We start from the raw sequence: 17,497 nt of genomic DNA, 5'->3' as shown, positions 1-17,497 counted from the left end.
TTATTTTTTCATAATGAGGAAAAATCCCATCGAATTCCGTCCCGTTGCATTGATAGGACTTTTGGCTCAGACCCTTTCATCATGTCCATTAAACCAGTGATAACACATATTTAGCTGTGAGTCTGCAAGAGCCGTCATATCAAAATCCAAACTAGAGACCTAGAGCAAGTTAAAAATACCAAAAATAATTGGTCACCTCAGATGGTACCGATACCTAACGTTTTAGGTCCGGGCCCATGGACTATATGGTCTCTTTCAGCAGGATAATGCTTGTGAAGTGGTTCAGGAATGGTTTAAGGAGGACAATAACCAGTTTGAGGTGTTGACTTGGCCTCCAAATTCCCCAGATCTCCATCCAATCCAGCATCTGTGGGATGTTCTGGACAAACAAATCTGATCTATGGAGGCCAAACCTCACAACTTCCAGGACTTAAAGGATCTGCTAACATCTCAGTTACCTCAGCAGACCTTCAGGGTCTAGTAGAGTCCAGATACCTTCAGGGGTCTAGTGGAATCCAGATACCATCAGGGGTCTAGTGGAGTCCAGATACCTTCAGGGTCTAGTGGAGTCCAGATACCTTCAGGGGTCTAGTGGAGTCCAGACACCTTCAGGGGTCTAGTGGAGTCCAGATACCCCCAGGGTCTAGTGGAGTCCAGATAGCTTCAGGATCTAGTGGAGTCCAGACACCTTCAGGGGTCTAGTGGAGTCCAGATACCTTCAGGGGTCTAGTGGAGTCCAGATACCTTCAGGGGTCTAGTGGAGTCCAGATACCTTCAGGGGTCTAGTGGAGTCCAGATACCCCCAGGGTCTAGTGGAGTCCAGATACCTTCAGGGGTCTAGTGGAGTCCAGATACCCCCAGGGTCTAGTGGAGTCCAGATAGCTTCAGGGGTCTAGTGGAGTCCAGATACCTTCAGGGGTCTAGTGGAGTCCAGATACCCCCAGGGTCTAGTAGAGTCCAGATAGCTTCAGGGGTCTAGTGGAGTCCAGATACCTTCAGGGGTCTAGTGGAGTCCAGATACCCCCAGGGTCTAGTGGAGTGCAGATAGCTTCAGGGGTCTAGTGGAGTCCAGATACCTTCAGGGTCTAGTGGAGTCCAGATACCTTCAGGGGTCTAGTGGAGTCCAGATACCCCCAGGGTCTAGTGGAGTCCAGATACCTTCAGGGGTCTAGTGGAGTCCAGATACCCCCAGGGTCTAGTGGAGTCCAGATAGCTTCAGGGGTCTAGTGGAGTCCAGATACCTTCAGGGGTCTAGTGGAGTCCAGATACCCCCAGGGTCTAGTAGAGTCCAGATAGCTTCAGGGGTCTAGTGGAGTCCAGATACCTTCAGGGGTCTAGTGGAGTCCAGATACCCCCAGGGTCTAGTGGAGTGCAGATAGCTTCAGGGGTCTAGTGGAGTCCAGATACCTTCAGGGTCTAGTGGAGTCCAGACCTCGACATGTCAGGACTGTTTGGCAGCAAAGTGGCACCAACATAATATTAGGCAGGTGGTCGTGATGTTTTGTATGTTAAATAGAAATACATGTGGATTTATGGATACCTGTGGACTAACTTGTCAATATACACATTCAATAGAATGAGAAAGTGTCTCCAGACTGTTGACTGATAGTCCATGTATTGGATATAGATGATTATGGATAAATAGATATGCACATAAGCCTGAAATTGACATTTTTCTACAAGAAATTATGACACTTTAAACCACAAAGTAGCTGCAGCCATTCATTTTTCATATCTATAAAATATTAGATTATTTTGAACCTCAATGAGAAACTGTGACATTCAGCTGCTGTCCATTACAGTGAATGGGCAATTCCAGCTAAAAGTCACAATAATGGCAACTGTCATATCTAAAATAATTCAACTACTGCATCCCATTTGCCTTCATCATGTGAGCAATGGTACTGGCAATTCAAAGATCTAAATGTGGTCCCACAAGAATGGAATGGCCATCATTAGTGTAAATATTGAATGGTATTTCTCTTAATCATATAAAGGCAGGACATAATCACAGTGCTATGATAGATGTTTGGAAATCTTTGCACTTTTCATCAAATTAAAAGGGAGGCACTTAATTATGATGTGAAGGAACAAGATGTGAGGACAACATAAGCATCATTATTATATTTTAAATAGTGGGTTAGAAATAATAAAACTGAAGTATTGCAGCAGTATTTTTAATATGTGCTGAGCAGATGCAGCCCTGCATGCTTCAGTTGTCTCTCATACGTTCTGCTGAATTCTGTCTCCAGGCTTTTTTTTGGACTCTCCCCAACACACTCAAAATCAAATGGGATCCAAACCTTCATGCTGATCTTTTTTTTCTGTGTGAAATAATTGACTGCTGAGGAGGAAGCATATTTTTCAAACATCGTTTTTTTTAATCCTAGTGTTTTTTGTTTTTTTTCCCCAGCCAATCACAGACCACAAGTTATTAACCTGAATGATCACGACTGAGTCACCGGGGCTCTCTGGGATGGGGAGGAGTGTGTGCTGCCGGTGCTAATATGACGGTCATAAATCCCTGATTTCACTTCAGTGTCCGTCTGAGAGTCTGCAGCCGAGGTCTGAACCGCCAGCAGGCTGCACATCTCCTCAGATGCTGAGGAAGGAGGGTGGAGGCAACACAAAAAAGGAAAAGAAGATTTCAGCACCGGAGCTGTCCGTTCTGCTGCTCCTGGAGAACGCTTTATTCCTCCAGAAGAAGAAAAAGAAGGCTCCGTTTTTTCTGAGGAGGATAACAAACTGCCATCCATCTCCTTGCAGAACGGGGAGAGCAAAAGACAAAAAGGTGCACATACTTCATTCGAGTCTTTGCCATGCTGGACGGCCGGGCTTGAGGCAGAGAGGATAAAGTCCCCCTCCTTCCAAAATAACCAGGCTTGGTTGTTGTTTTTCATCCCTTTACGGTGAGTCCACACATTTGAAGATGTTTTTTTCCTCCCTTTGAAACGTGTGCAGGACTGCTGTAGCTTCAGCTTTTACGCAGAGCAGAACTCATGTAGGTGGGTTTTAGTGTGTGCTGAGAAGCCTCGTTACAGATGCTCGAATGGGGAAGCGTATTTAGGTCAGCGTCCATATGGGTGTGGATGTGCATCGCGGTTGGTTTCAAACTACAGGAGTGTCTCATTTCATATCTGATCAACAGAGTGAGGAAGAGACAGGGGAATTCTTACACTATACATAGCTCATGCGCATCATTTGGCACAGGGTGATTGTTAAAGCAGCCAGGCTGTTTTCTCTTCTGCAACTGGCTGATTCTGAATCTTCTCTGCAGCTCTGGTTGTAGTTTTCTGCTGCTTCTGTCCCACAGTGAGGGGACTTGTTCATTAAGTTTGTTTACAGCCCCATTCTCGTTATCTCCTGGTCCTCAGAGGCTCCATGGTTTTAGTTTTTTTTTGGTGTTAACCTTGGAGTGAGTCCTGCCCCTCGGTCTGTGACAGATCCTCCTGCAGCCCTGAGCTTGATTCTGCTCTGTGCTCATTGTCAAAACTCCATCAGAGCTGGCACAGCGTTGCTCGCCTGGCAGCGCCTGAATGCCAGCATCATGTCTCCAGTCCTAACCATGCATGGAGATTTAAATTCCTCCTTAATTCAGGCACTTCTCGAGCTGAATTTCAAAGCCCTCTAGTATGCATGTTTTGTTGCAGAATCTCTGTGCAGTGAAATGCCAGAGGGAGAGTTATTTGTATGAGGAACCACCTCAAGCTTCTTTTTTGGATTGGTTTTTACCCTGTGTGTCTGAGTGCATGTAGATCTGCGTGTTTCAGCTGGTTTCCTAATGATTCCACTCTCTGGCTATTACAGGGATCTGGGTGAACTCGTTAGTGTAATTAGTTCCAGGTCTTTGCTTCCCTGGTCTGTGGGTGAGATCTTCAGCTAAAGGCGGATTCATTCCCATGAAAAGGCATGCTTTGTGGTGCTTCCATTCAAAAACTCTTTCCCCCCTCTTTCACTCCCCTCCTCTTCTGAAACAAGAAAAGGAAAGGAGGACTGGTTGGGATTCTAATCAGCACATACAAGCGAAATCCAGCAGCTCTGGGAAGGGAATCGTACAGTCAGAGAAACACACACCCACTTAATAGGAGAGAAAAACTGTTTAGCATTCTTTCTGCACTTTTATAATCTAAAATGCTCTGATGCACAGCAGGTTTGGAAAGAGACTTGGTTGTGTTTGATGTTGAATTAAGGCAGCAACTTATCTAAACTTGTCTCTTGTAAAACAGCGGAAAAGTGTCGATGCAGGTCACTAAAGGCAATCTGGTTTCCTATAAACACTTTTTTCCTGCTGCTAACACAGTGAGTGAAGTTATAAAGTCCTCTCAGAGAACCCAAGCAATCAATTGAACCTATAATCAACAGAAGAACTGCTAATTTGGCCAATTACATGTTTCAGACTTGCCTAGTTGTGCTGTGACTTCTATTTTCCTTGGACTGATAAATGGCTGCTCAGTGAGCTCAGTGACTTCCCCATGGTGAAACTGGAACAGCAGAGAACTGAATACTAATACAGACTTCAAGGTGTCCCCGTTGGCCTCTGCTTACAGGAGGAAATGGATTGCAGTTTGAAATGAAGATTAATTTCCAGTTTAAAAACCTTCTGCTCCCTCTGAAACCCTCTGAAAGTCAAAAACACTTCAGGTGGACTTCAGATTTTGATAAACTTTGTGCCGTTGCAGCTGGAAGACGCCTCACATGAGTGTTCAACTGAGGAGTGTGGACAGACTAAAAGAAGGATTACTCAGAGGAGCAGAGAGAAAAATCACAAAGATTTCAAGAGCACTTTGGTGCCACCTCCCTCTGAAATTATCAATATTTAATTAAACCAAGATGCTCCTGAGAGCTTCATCATCTGAGAGCTCATTGTAGATGATTGCAGACATGAATCAAGAGGCTGAACGCACATTGAACTTAGATTTCATGTGCAAAAACCTCAGAGAAAATGGTGAGGAACAAAACGAATGCTTCATTCCGTATGTTTCACGGCAGACATGAAAATGAGTCAGTATCTCAGGAATATTCTGTCGCAGTGCAGCCTGACAGAAGAACATTTCCTCAGCCATATGTCAGGTTCTGCCCCAAGGAGTGGCCCCGTTTCCCCTCCCTTCGTCCAGATCTTTTTTTATCTGGGGGCATTTAAATCATTCAGAGGGGTCCAGGAAGGAGAGCGGAGCAGCAAGGCAGCTGCAGGAGCCCAGTGATCATCAGGCCTCAGGGAGTGTTATCCTCCTCAAATGGAAGATGGAGGCAGAATCTGAGCTTTAACAGAAACACTTTGTTGGTATATTTCAGACTAGAAGGCAACAAAAATAACTGTGCAAAGAGTCAGACCATGCTGGAAACAAGATTCTTTGTTGGAAAGTAAAACCACACCTGATAGTGCTTGGATTGTGTTATCAGAGTTAATTTCTGGAAATCTTTTGCCTTCGCTTTGTTTCGTTATTTTAAGTGAGGTTCACCTTGTTCTAAAACACCCACCTGACAGCGATATGTTCTTCAAAAACTGTTCACTGTAGATTTCCAGTGGCTCGCTGTCAGGGATGAAAAAACAAACACATCACCTCTCTCTCGGGGCGTTTAGACGCACAAACGTCGCTGTCAGTCAGGCAGGAAGGAGGGTTAATCAGCTTGACAGGCTTGTGGTCAAAACCTTTGGGATCTCAGACTTGCGAGGCGACCAAGTGGCAGGTTACCCGGCGCTATCTAAATACGTGAAGGTATCAAAGCAAAAGCATTGACCCATTTGTGTCAGAATCGACTTGTACAGGCAGGAAGAGAGGAAGGAAAAAAAAAACACAAGGCCTTTATTTAAAATTCATAAGTTAACCTGAAAATGACAAGGTCTTCTGTGTGCTCACTTATTTCCTCATCAGCAGCGGCTTCGCTCTCGGCGCTTGTTTGGAGGATGTAAATGCTGCTTTTACTTTGCTTCTGGGTCTCTTCTTTCCTCCAGCATCATGAAATTTGTACACAGACGAGTGTAGAAACCTCTTTCTGCATTGTTCAAAATGATGAACTGGGGAGTAGATTTTATTAATAAGGCTGATAAAACAGGAAACTGTACAACTTTCTTTCTAGTTTTGCAGCAGAGATGTTAGATTTAGACTTTCAAAGGACATTGAAATCATTTAGGTTCAATTTTTTTTAATTTATATATATATATATATATATATATATATATATATATATATATATATATATATATATATATATATATATATATATATATATATATATATATATTACTGTGTGCTTGAGGACCTTGAGGCCTGGTAATGGTTTCTTGTTGTTGTTTCTTATCCCCTCCCTCTCCTACTGTTTATGAAGCCTATTCACTTTGCTGACCATTGTTTTCTGTTGATTATCTCATTTACAATGGCATGGTTCATTATCTGCACTGCACAATAACTGAGCATCCAGCTGTGGTCGCAGCGTTTATCCGAGACATCAGCCATGGTGTGGTTATTTTAAGGCTTCGAGGACACAGAAAGGCTTACAAACTGTCTTTATTTTCTTACGGTCATGTGAAAAGAGGCGGCAGTTTACAAGCTGGTCTTTGCAGGCTTTTCTGGCTTCTCCAGGCTTTTCACTGTCTAAAGTCTGAGGCAGCGCTGCTATGAGCCTGAGTGGAAAGGTCACTTCAGTGGATAATTAAGTCCCCATAATAATCACTGTGCCATCCTGTGTTGTGATCACCACATCTCCTCTGTTTACAGCCCACTCATTAGCTGCAGAGGACCAGGCTTCTGGTAAGAGAAGCGGTTCAAATCATATAGAATCTAGAAATAGTAATCTCTATTATGGCTTCTTTCTAGTTGGTATTCTTATCCTGTTTTTGTCTCATGAGGTTGGGTTTTGAAGACCTGTGTGGTAAAATTCCTCTAAAAAAAACTAATTCTCAGGGCTGATTTCCCTCTAAGTATGTTTTGTTTGTTCATTTTTGTATATTTTTTGGAATTTTCTCTTTATTTGATTTCGTACATAGATATACAGACTGGAACAATGGAGAGAAAGGGGAGCATTAACATTCAACAAAGTTCTGGACAATAAATTTTGAACTTTATTATATAGTTCTCCCTTACAGCCATATACTTGTGACCTGGTGGAGTGATGGTACCGTCTTTGACTGCTCCTCGTTTAGGGGCTATACCTCTATAGAGATACTGTTTATTAACCGATATATAGAACATGATAAATTTACAGGAGAAATGGAAATATAATACCAACCCCAACATGAATCCTTGTTGAAGTGCATTTGTTTATTTCTGTTTCATTTTGTTTCTGAGAGTTTTAATTAAAAGAAAACCTTTCAAGATCTGTCCTTCAGCACTGATAGGCTATTGAGCATGACTTGTAACCAATCAGATAGAGCTGTGGGCGGGACATTGCTGGGATCACGTGGATCTAAGCGGCGTGAAGCGAAGGATGCAGCATTTGTGTTACCTCAAAATCCTGACGATGGAACCGTTTTGGTGGAAACTTTGTATGCAGGAAGATAATCATTGTGAGTAAAATGAAAACTAGCATTGCTGTCTTACTGCACGATCCAAATCCTCTGCAAAGCTTCACGCTTTCAGTGCGGTAGGTTGCTGTCCAGAGGTGGTGGTTGTTGTTTTCCGTAGCAAAGAAAACAGAAACAGGCAGTTAGCAGAAAGTTAGTCACCTGAAATCAGTCGTAAACCTGACATCCGATGTGTCCAACTAGCTGAGGACGATCTTCAAGCTCAACAACCAACAGTTTAGATCAACAAAACCCCAAAGATCTGAATTTCTTCCAGAACAGACATGATGTGTATAATTATGTAAATTTTCCATTTACCCCCCAAAAAACAAAATAGAAATTCAATCTGTGTATTTTCCCTATAAGACAATGGATAATTATTGTAACTGTGAATTATGCACTTACTGTAAGTGGATATTTTGGTCAAAATTGTCATTTATTTTCTCATTTCTCTGTAAACTATAAATCCTAACCCTCATTTATTTCTCATTCCTCTGTAAACTGTAAACCCTAACCCAACCCAACCCAACCCAAGCCAATCCCAACCCCAGAACCGGTACATTAAAATAATGGACCGGACCTTTCAGCTGGAGCTCGTCTGTGCTAAAAGACATCCTGCTGAGCTGATTGTCGTCCCTGCTCTTAGGATAATTGTCTCTTCAATATTCTACAAGCCTGCATATGTGCATTTTAATGATTGTTCATTCTCAGCATGTTTCTGTCATGTATTAGACTGCAGGAGGGCGCTGCACAAGATGGACCGATCTTTAAAATGAAGCATTCGTCCTTGAGTTAATGTCTCAGATGGACACGACTCTGGAGTCAGTATATGTCAGATTTTAATTTAAAATGAAAGAAGGAGGTTTTCACAGTTTATTTTTTAATATATTTTAGGCTTTTTAAGGTTATAATCAACACCATTTCACCACCGTCTGCACATTTTTCTCGATTGATCCACTTTTTGGATAATACATTACACGTTATTTGGCCATTTTTCAAGTGTGGACACATACATAAAACATGTTTAAAAGGCTGATGGGCGGTAGTTAATAAAGCCCTGTCCACTGACGGAAAGCTTTGCCTCAACTGACCTGACCTTTCACCTCATAATCAATAAGACATCCATTTGCTTCCACTCAGTGAAGTTAATAGTAATAATACATTTTATTTGTATAATGCTTTTCAGAACACTCAAAGACACTTCACATTTAAAATCAGCAAACATTAAAAATAAGCATAAGGAGCATAATAATAATAATAAGGAGCATCATAAAACAAGTCATAAAATATAGCATAAAAATAAGTTTGCATAGTTAAATGAAAATGTAAGGACCTTTTAATTGAGATTTACTGTGACTGGGCTGCCATGTCATGTAGTTGTTTTTTGGATTGTTAAATTCATGAAACCAGAGTGAGTGCAGTGGGGCTGAACTTTCAAAATGAACGCCGTTGCTTCTAGTCTATGAAATCCAGGAGCAGCCTGAGAGCATGAGGCCTGGAAGGCTATTAGAGTCTTAGCCTGGGAAGGAAGACAGCAAATGACCACCATTTCTCTTCAGATAAATGCAATTAAATTTCACACAAGCACTTATGTGGAGCATGGACGGATGGATCACACTGCAGAGCGAAGACTCGTGTCCCTAAGTAGCATGTAATCAACTTCAATCCACCTTTTTTCAACCAAGGCTGTGAATTGGCTGCGTCTCACTTAAGTGGAGACGAGAACTTGCGTCAGGTTTGTGTTTTTTCTCCTGACTTCCTGTCCAGTCCACCACACCTTCCTGTGCTGGATTTAGTGACTTCAGAAGTTTTACGATCACATAGAAATACATACCATAGAACAAACTATAGAAATGCAGTCAGAAAGACAGACTTCACAAACATCTTATCAGTCCCATTTTAGCCATGATTATGGATGTTGTATAGCATTTATGTGCTTTAAATTGACATTTTTCACTTTTTTATTGCCAATAACTACAACAATAACATTGCCAAGAATTGAATTGCCTCCATGCTTCAATTTTAAAGGTGTTGGCTTTAATAACCAGCAGAAATCTCATTGAAAAGCTGCAGGGGGAGTGAAGTTCATTTTCTCCTTGGGGCTCAATAAAGTACATCTTACCTTATCTCATCTTTAGTGATTTCTTTCGGTGAAGAGTCGAGGAGAAGTGATGTCAGAATCCACAGATGACTGAACTCAGCAAGTTGTGGTGATTGAAACCAAGCTTTGAACAGAAGCAACCATTCTATATGCACAAGGTTGGCTCTCTTGGTTTTTTCCCCTGAAGTCTGAATGCAATCTGGTCCCCTGACGTAAATAAGGAAGTTAATTTACCATCAAAGAATGAGGTGATGGTTTTTGCTGACTCACTGGTTGAACCTTTAAGTTTGAATCGCACATCAATTTAGGAAATTTGTTTGGGGACACTGGATGGGAAACACCTTTCTCAACCTGAAAACGAGGTTCCACTGAGCTTGTATGCTGCTGAAAAAAACAATGGATGTGAATAGATGCTAAATAGAGGCTTACAAAAATGCTATATCACATTCTTTCTTGACTAACAACATTTAGAAGGGTGGATCATCCAAGAAACAAGCAATGTTTTTGGTTTTATGGTCCAGGTTTTCACACCCTGTACTGTGGAAATGAGTGGAATCTCATATTTGCTGCACAAAGAAATGCAAATTTAGAGACGCCCAACAGTTTTCATTGGGACTGTCTCTTTGGGGGAAAGTACGTACATAGCTCCAATGAAAACTCCACACAGTGGGGGCTGAAAAACTTCCAAAAACAACTGGGGCATTGGTTCTGGAAAGACACGTTGTTGGTCTTTTTTTGATGCTGTGAGCACAACAAGCAAGTTTACATCCAGCGACATTTAGATGAAATTAGACAATCAGAACTATAGGGTTATGTGTCTTCAACCTTTAGGTGTCAGGGCTGCTCCAGCAGGCTCTGGCTAGGGCTCCTCCCTCCTTTTGTGCTTTCTCCTTTTTAGGTATCCAGAGTGTTGTGGCAGCGACGGCAGGTGAACAATCAGGGTCATCAGCGGAAGTAGGAACAGGTGTGGCGGAGCCAGTCAGCCTTCCTCCTCACCTCTATATATTCAGACGCCAGTCACCACTTGGACGCCGGATTGTGAATGCTCATTGTCAGTTCTGCTGCTTGTTTCACTCTAGCCAAACCTGAGAGTTGGATATCTTTGTAATTTGAGTTTTCTCCCTTTCAGTGGAACCTCACCTGCTCCTGTGACTGAGCCGTCTTTTTGGGCTTCCCCACGTCTACAGTTCCTGGCAGACACCGGAGACCTCGCCACCCACTCGCCATCGCTGCCTCTACCTTCCGTTCAGCCCCCCTGCCTTACCCTTTCCCTTAGTCAGCAGTCCGTCCCCAGCACGAGCCAGGTGGAGGTCTTTAGTGAGTTGAGTTGCTCTTTCGCTTTTCAGTCTACATAGTGTTTTCTAGTGAGCTTAGTGGCTCTTTCGTTTTTCAGTCCGTATAGTGTTTTCTAGTGAGCTGAGTAGCTCTTTCGCTTTAAGTTCGCATAGTGTTTTCTAGTGAGCTGAGTTGCTCTTTCGCCTTAAGTCTGCATAGTGTTTCTAAGTGAGCTTAGTTGCTCTTTTGCTGCAGAGTTTTTTAGTGAGCTGAGTTGCTCTTTCGCTTTTCAGTCTACATAGTGTTTTCTAGTGAGCTTAGTTGCTCTTTCGCTTTTCAGTCCGCATAGTGTTTTCTAGTGAGCTGAGTAGCTCTTTCGCTTTAAGTTTGCATAGTGTTTTCTAGAGAGCTGAGTAGCTCTTTCGCTTTAAGTTTTGGCTTTTTGAAACATTCGTCAAGTCCGCCCGCCACTAGGGGACACCCTCGCCCTGGTTTCGAGTGTGGTTGTCAAGTTCCTGTTTCCGGGGACCAGCGACTGGGAGTTGTAGTTTTTGGTTCCCCGCTTGTCAATAAAAGTATTATTGTTGGCTTCAGCTCTGTCTCAATCTCTGTTCCTGCGCCTGAGCCTCAAGAGAAAACGTAACAGAACAATCCGGCCAGAATGAGCTCAGCAGGAGAAGAGATCGAGGTTGACGGAGCCTCGGGGAAGACTATTCAGGAGGTTATGTTTAGTCAGGGCTCTGCGATCGATCAACATAGCAACTTGTTACAGTCTCTCTCAACTAGCAATTCCGCTATGTATAAGCAGATCTCCTCGCTTACCGAACGAGTTAACCGACTAGATGCTCGTCCAGTCGCACCCGCTCCTGTAGTCGCCCCCGCAGCCTCAGTCAGTAACGTTAAGGAACCTAATGTTCCGTTCCCTGAGCGTTATAGCGGAGATTTTAACTCCTGTCAAGCATTTTTGACTCAGGTTTCTCTGGTTTTCGACCTTCAGCCTCACTCCTATACGACGGATAAGGCCCGGATAGCCTTTTTAGTTAGCCTCTTAGCAGGAGAAGCTCGTGACTGGGGCACGGCTGTTTGGCAGCAACAGGGGCCCCTTTGTCATTCCTACGCTGCCTTTGTTCAAGAAATGAGGAGAAATTTTGACCATCCCATCCTGGGGAGAGATGCCTCAACCCGCCTAATGAACATAAAACAAGGATCCCGGAGCGTGGCTGAATATGCCAGGGAATTCCGCACGTTGGCGGCGGAAGCAGGATGGAATGATGTCGCCCTACGTGGGTCTTTCTACAATGGACTAAATGAGAGTTTAAAGGACGAACTCGCTTTGAGAGAAGAGGCTTCGACTTTGGAACAGTGGATCGCAAGCGCTATTAAACTGGATAACCGTCTCCGAGAACGACGACGGGAGAAGCGGGTCCGCCCCAGTTCCAGCTCTCCCAGTCACCGACGCACGTCCAGTTCGGCCCCCTCTTCTCCTACCGCCTCCGATCCAGAACCCATGCAGCTAGGACGTGCCCAATTAACTCCGGAGGAGAAAAGACATCGCCGAGAAGCCCGCTTGTGTTTATACTGTGGGAAATCTGGACATTTTATTGCCTCCTGTCCCAAGCTACCGCCAAAAGACACGGCTCACCAGTGAACGGGGGGATCCTGGTGAGCCGAACTACCACCTCTCCTCCGCCACGCATTCAGCTGGAGTCCTTGCTCAGTTGGGGCTCTGCTTCTCTGCCCGTCTCAGCCCTGGTGGATTCTGGAGCCGAGGAATGTTTTTTGGACTTTGAGTTGGTAAGGCAGCTAAAGATTCCTACTGTTCCCTTAGATCAGCCCTTAATTGCTCGCTCTTTAAATGGCCTCAGGTTAGCTAAAGTTTCTAGGAAAACTGTACCTGTAGATCTCTGCCTAGCAGGAAATCATAGAGAGAAACTAGCTTTCTGTGTCCTAGACCATTCTGAGCCCCCTCTTGTGTTAGGACTTCCATGGCTGAAACGGCATAATCCCCAACTCGACTGGCAATCAGGGAAAGTAACCTCTTGGAGTCCAACCTGTCACCAGAGCTGTTTGCTGTCGGCCTTGCCGCCCCTTGCCTCAGAACATTCTAAGATCTCTAAACCTGTGAATTTAGAAGCTGTACCTACACAGTATCATGATCTCGCCCCAGTTTTTAGCAAAGATCTTGCACTGTCTTTACCGCCCCACAGACCCTACGACTGTGCTATTGAACTATTAAAGGATGCTACTCTGCCTACCAGCCGACTATACAACCTTTCAAAACCAGAACAAACAGCCATGGAGACCTATATTCGTGAGTCCCTTAATGCAGGAATAATTCGTCCCTCTTCCTCCCCAGTAGGAGCTGGATTTTTTTTTGTCGACAAGAAGGACAAGTCTCTACGTCCCTGCATTGACTTCCGAGGACTAAATGCAATCACAGTAAAGAACTCTTACCCCTTACCGTTGCTAAACTCCGCTTTCACCCCCCTCCAAGGTGCGACTATCTTTACTAAATTGGACCTTAGAAATGCCTATCATCTTATCCGAATTCGCAAGGGGGATGAGTGGAAGACTGCTTTCAATACCCCGTTAGGACATTTTGAATATTTAGTGATGCCTTTCGGCCTTACCAACGCTCCCGCTGTTTTCCAGAACCTTATAAATGATGTACTTAGAGACATGCTAAATCGTTTTGTTTTTGTGTACCTAGACGATATCCTCATTTACTCTCGTTCCTTGGAGGAACACGTTGGTCATGTACGGCAGGTTTTGGAGAGGCTGCTAAAGAATCGTCTCTTTGTGAAAGCAGAGAAATGTGAGTTCCATGCCTCCACTATTTCATTCTTAGGTTTTGTTATTTCCCCAGGAGAGATTAAAATGGACCCTGGGAAACTTTCGGCGGTTCAGGACTGGCCAGTTCCTGAGAACCGAAAACAGCTCCAGCGCTTCCTGGGCTTTGCGAACTTTTATCGACGTTTTATTAGAGATTTTAGTAGGGTCGCTGCACCCCTCTCAGCTCTCACCTCAACTGCTCGGCCATTCACCTGGACGGAGGATGCCGGGCAGTCCTTCCAGGAACTAAAGAATCGGTTCACCTCCGCTCCCATCCTCATCCAGCCGGACCCTTCGTTACAGTTCGTAGTGGAGGTGGATGCCTCGGACTCCGGAGTTGGCGCCGTCCTCTCCCAGCGCTCCCCCCACGACCAGAAATTATATCCATGTGCTTTTTTCTCTCGTCGTCTAACCCCCGCCGAGCGAAATTATGATGTTGGAAACAGGGAACTGCTCGCTGTGAAGCTGGCATTAGAGGAATGGCGACACTGGCTAGAGGGTACTGAACAACCTTTTGTGGTGTGGACTGACCATTAAAAACTTGGAATATGTTAAATCTGCAAAACGCCTGAACTCACGCCAGGCCCGGTGGACCCTGTTTTTCGGCCGATTTAATTTTACCCTATCATATCGACCAGGTTCCCGTAATGTTAAGCCTGATGCTTTATCTCGACAGTTTACCTGCTCTGATGAACCCAAGACTCCCGAAGCCATCCTTCCGAACTCCTGCTTGGTGGCCGCCCTGACTTGGCAGATAGAGGCTAAGGTCCGGGAGGCACTTCAACATCAGCCAGACCCAGGTAACGGCCCTACTAACCGTCTATTTGTTCCAGATTCTGTGCGTTCCCAGGTATTACTATGGGGGCATGCATCCAAGTTCTCCTGCCACCCTGGAATAAGTCGGACCTTGGAGATTCTCAGAGGGAAATTTTGGTGGCCCACCATGGAGGCTGACACCAGGGAGTTCATCGGAGCTTGTACCACTTGTGCCCGCTATAAGAATTCCACTCAGCCCAGCTATGGACTTCTCCAGCCTCTCCCTGTCCCCAGACGCCCGTGGTCACACATAGCGGTGGATTTTGTAACCGGTTTGCCACCCTCTCGAGGTAACACAGTCATACTCACTATTGTTGATCGTTTCTCCAAAGCTGCCCATTTTGTACCCTTGTCCAAGCTTCCTTCCGCCAAGGAGACTGCCGACGCCTTGGTCACTCATGTGTTTCGCTTGCATGGAATCCCTGCGGACATTGTCTCTGACCGGGGCCCTCAGTTCACGTCAGCTGTGTGGAAGGGTTTTTGCTCTGCACTGGGGGCCACGGTTAGTCTCTCGTCAGGTTTTCACCCGCAGTCTAACGGACAGACGGAAAGAACTAACCAATCATTAGAGGTTTTTTTACGTTGCATGGTTTCTGACAACCCATCTACCTGGAGTGATAGACTCCCTTGGTTGGAGTACGCCCATAATGCTCTGACTAACGCTTCCTCTGGCTTGTCTCCTTTTCAATGTTCCTTGGGATACCAACCACCTCTGTTTTTCTCCCAAGAACAAGAGATCAACATCCCCTCTGTCCAGGCGATGATTAGGCGCTGCCAAGGCACCTGGAGGAAGGCACGGAGGGCCCTTCTACAGGCCTCACAGAGAATGACCTCACAGGCTAATCGTCATCGAAGACCTGCACCTACTTACCAGCCTGGTCAACGAGTTTGGTTAAGGGCAAAGGACCTACCACTTAGAGTGGAGTCCAAGAAGCTGGCTCCACGCTTTGTTGGACCTTTTACGGTGGAACGTGTCATCAACCCCAGTGCGGTACGTTTACGTTTACCACCTGCTATGAAGATACATCCGACCTTCCATGTTTCTCAGATTAAGCCAGTTGTGGAGAGTACTCTGGCCCCCCCTGTCCGTCCCCCTCCACCTCCCAGGGTCATTGATGCTGCGCCTGCGTATACTGTTCGACGACTCCTGGATGTCCGCCGTCGAGGACGGGGGCTGCAGTTCTTGGTCGACTGGGAGGGTTATGGACCTGAGGAGCGCAGCTGGATTCCTCGTAGCTTGATCTTGGACCCCACTCTCGTCACAGACTTTTTCCGACGTCACCCGAACCACCCAGTTCGGGCACCTGGAGTTGCCCGTAGAGGGGGGGGGTACTGTCAGGGCTGCTCCAGCAGGCTCTGGCTAGGGCTCCTCCCTCCTTTTGTGCTTTCTCCTTTTTAGGTATCCAGAGTGTTGTGGCAGCGACGGCAGGTGAACAATCAGGGTCATCAGCGGAAGTAGGAACAGGTGTGGCGGAGCCAGTCAGCCTTCCTCCTCACCTCTATATATTCAGACGCCAGTCACCACTTGGACGCCGGATTGTGAATGCTCATTGTCAGTTCTGCTGCTTGTTTCACTCTAGCCAAACCTGAGAGTTGGATATCTTTGTAATTTGAGTTTTCTCCCTTTCAGTGGAACCTCACCTGCTCCTGCGACTGAGCCGTCTTTTTGGGCTTCCCCACGTCTACAGTTCCTGGCAGACACCGGAGACCTCGCCACCCACTCGCCATCGCTGCCTCTACCTTCCGTTCAGCCCCCCTGCCTTACCCTTTCCCTTAGTCAGCAGTCCGTCCCCAGCACGAGCCAGGTGGAGGTCTTTAGTGAGTTGAGTTGCTCTTTCGCTTTTCAGTCTACATAGTGTTTTCTAGTGAGCTTAGTGGCTCTTTCGTTTTTCAGTCCGTATAGTGTTTTCTAGTGAGCTGAGTAGCTCTTTCGCTTTAAGTTCGCATAGTGTTTTCTAGTGAGCTGAGTTGCTCTTTCGCCTTAAGTCTGCATAGTGTTTCTAAGTGAGCTTAGTTGCTCTTTTGCTGCAGAGTTTTTTAGTGAGCTGAGTTGCTCTTTCGCTTTTCAGTCTACATAGTGTTTTCTGGTGAGCTTAGTTGCTCTTTCGCTTTTCAGTCCGCATAGTGTTTTCTAGTGAGCTGAGTAGCTCTTTCGCTTTAAGTTTGCATAGTGTTTTCTAGAGAGCTGAGTAGCTCTTTCGCTTTAAGTTTTGGCTTTTTGAAACATTCGTCAAGTCCGCCCGCCACTAGGGGACACCCTCGCCCTGGTTTCGAGTGTGGTTGTCAAGTTCCTGTTTCCGGGGACCAGCGACTGGGAGTTGTAGTTTTTGGTTCCCCGCTTGTCAATAAAAGTATTATTGTTGGCTTCAGCTCTGTCTCAATCTCTGTTCCTGCGCCTGAGCCTCAAGAGAAAACGTAACATTAGGTTCGTGGAAGATCATTGGATTACTTCCTGTGCTGCAGTTGGAGCTGTTGTACTCTACTCGTTTGTTATTTTCCCCTCGATGGAGAGGCTCTTCTTTCCCTATGTCAAGATTGTAGGAATCCATGACCTTCCAAACCTTCACAAATCTTAATTATGGGACAGTTTTACTGTTAAGTGTTGATAAGCAGTAATTTATTGCCGCTCAGACGGACGTCAACCTTGATATGATGAGCTGTGGAGAGCCACAGACACATTAGAGCAGAGTATAGATTTTTGCATTGATATGTGTCCCTCGCTCTTGTTAATATGAAGAGAAACCTTTACGTGTTGAGGGAGTGTAAATGTGCTTGCTTATGTGCTTTCCAAGCTCTGCCGTGTTCCAGAGGCCCTGAGGTCTTATTTATTCCTCGTACGTAGTGTATATATAATAAACAATGTCATTTTCTTTCTCATGAGCTGTGGGATCTACTTTCTTCAACTTTATGTTTGTCACTTGAATCACACAAATAAAAATCCACTTTCAGTCAGCGTCTCCATGTAGTTGCAC

At 45.1% G+C, this 17,497-nt stretch overlaps 1 protein-coding gene across 4 annotated transcripts in view; it reads left to right on the top strand.

Moving 5' to 3' along the window:
• Window positions 1–2,463: 2,463 nt before the first annotated feature.
• The window catches only part of phf24 (PHD finger protein 24), a 51,335-nt gene continuing 36,301 nt past the window's right edge, over window positions 2,464–17,497 (top strand). The window contains exon 1 of one of the 4 annotated variants that reach the window (XM_023294441.3): window positions 2,464–2,909. The gene's annotated coding sequence lies outside the window, so the exon portion shown is untranslated. Of the gene's footprint in view, window positions 2,910–16,168; window positions 16,344–17,497 lie in introns of those variants that run through there. The other 3 variants (XM_055019311.1, XM_055019310.1, XM_055019312.1) reach the window with 3 other exon arrangements.

This window comes from Amphiprion ocellaris, chromosome 17, assembly GCF_022539595.1.
Source record: "Amphiprion ocellaris isolate individual 3 ecotype Okinawa chromosome 17, ASM2253959v1, whole genome shotgun sequence".
Taxonomy (NCBI): domain Eukaryota; kingdom Metazoa; phylum Chordata; class Actinopteri; family Pomacentridae; genus Amphiprion; species Amphiprion ocellaris.
The sequence above is the reverse complement of the archived record's forward strand: the minus strand, read 5'-3'. Positions and strand labels throughout refer to the sequence as shown.